Below are 2045 nucleotides of genomic sequence, written 5' to 3' on the forward strand. Positions count from 1 at the left end.
TCATTATTTATTGCATATGCTATCCAGATAGTCCTGCTGTATTATTTTAAAGTTAATTTTAGACTAACACACAAAGTCTCAGGTTTAATTATGGTGTTTTCACATGTGTATGTCAATGTACTAAGTTCTTGTGCTACTCTCTGCCACTGTTCTCTTTTGTGCCCAAACTCATCCCCTTCCTCCTCTCAGGATGCTCATTAGATTATTCAGTCAAGATACTTCTGGTTGTCCTTTTTTGCATCTTTTTATAAAATTTAAAATAGTTTTTTTTCCTATACGATTTGTTTAGATTATGGTTTTCCTCACCGAGCTCCTCTTCCTCACCTCCCTACCCATCCAAATCCATACCCATTCTTTTTCTCCATCATTAGAACATAAACAGGCATCTAATAAAATAAAATAAGATAAAATAAAAACAAAACAGAATAGCATAAAACAAGCAGAAATTTAAAAAAAAGAAAAAAAGCATAAGAAACACAGACACTGAGATACATACATCCACCCCCTCTGAAAATCCATAAAAACAAAATAAAAAATTACAGTATAGATCCAATTACCTATAAGTAACAAAACAAAACAAGAGCAAAATAAAAAAAAAAAAACTAGACAAAACATTGTGTGTGTGTGTGTGTGTGTGTGTATGTGTGTGTGTTTTACACTCTCATCACTAGGATCTCACTTGTCACAGACCTGTGCAGGCCCTGTGTATGTATGTGGTCACAGTGTCACTGCTGTGCCTAGAAGGTCTTGTTTCTTGGTGTCTTCCATCTCCATTGTGTTGCGGGATATTTGATCACACTGTCAATCATTAATTAAATAAAATCTTGGGTTAAGAGGCAGAACCAACAAGTAGTTGACAGGGAGAAGTCATAGATCGTTAGATGGATTCTGGAAAACAGGATAGAGAAACACACAGGAGGTAGCAGGGAGGGACTATGAGTGGGCAGTCTTTTCTTGGTTTGGGACAGTGGAAGACAGTCCTTTTTGCTGGGCTGCCAGCCAAGGAAGGTCAGCTGGTTGCTCCTCAGCCTCTCTGAACTACCAAGTTTTCACTCCAGCATCTGTCTCCTCTGTTTTTATTTGTAAATAGAATGGTAGTTAAAACTACATTTGGCTGGAGCGGCAGAGGCAGTACAGGAGGAATCAGTTCTCCCTGGCTTTGGCCTGAGTGGTGGTGCAGTGACTATGGAGCCGAAAGAGAAGTAGACTCAGGTGCAACCATTGTTACTCACTTTCCTACATAATAGCAACAGGAGTTGTTCATTTACTGTGCTGGATACACAATCGGCTCCTTCTTATCTCTCCTGTGTTTACTTATTTCTCTTATGAAATTCATTCTCATGCTCTTGTGATTGAACCTGTCTTTAGTTTCTATATAATTTCCCCTTAATTATCTTCTGCAGTGCTGGCTTGTTGGCTATGTACAGAAGTAGTATATGCTGGTCTTGTGCTCTCTTTATTTCTCTGCTATGTTAAAAAAAAAAAAAAAAAGACAGCTTTGCTGTTTACAGCAATATAAGTTGGCAGTTACTTGCTTTGTATGTTGAAACATGTCATTCCATCTTTTTTGTTCCCTAGAGGCTTTTAAAACTGTCCAGAAGAGATTTGATGTTACCTTGATGTTTCTGCCTTTGTAGATGAATTGGGGTATTGAATTTACAGTTTTCATTATTTTTTATTTGCTTTGTGTATTTGTCATCTTGGAGGGGTCCTTCTTGTTTATTTAGCATTCTAAATGCCTCTTGTGTGCTTTAATGTCTATATTTGAAAAATTTTCTAGTCTGCCATGGACATAATCTCTGAACCTTTCTTGTTCAGCTGACATACTCTTCTGTTTCATGGAATCTTAGGTTTACAATCCTGCTAATATAAAATTCTTGCACACTGAGGTCATGCTAGCTTGTTTTCCTTTACTATAGTTTAAATATATTATTTTATCATCTGTATCCTCCGTCTCTGAATTTTTTGTTCTGCATCGTGTTCAGTGTTTTCCACCATGTTTTTTTTTTTTTAAACCAGAAAGCTAAATATTCTCATGTTGCATT

Source organism: Phodopus roborovskii, unplaced genomic scaffold (genome assembly GCF_943737965.1).
Source record: "Phodopus roborovskii unplaced genomic scaffold, PHOROB, whole genome shotgun sequence".
In the NCBI taxonomy this organism is placed as follows: Eukaryota; Metazoa; Chordata; class Mammalia; order Rodentia; family Cricetidae; genus Phodopus; species Phodopus roborovskii.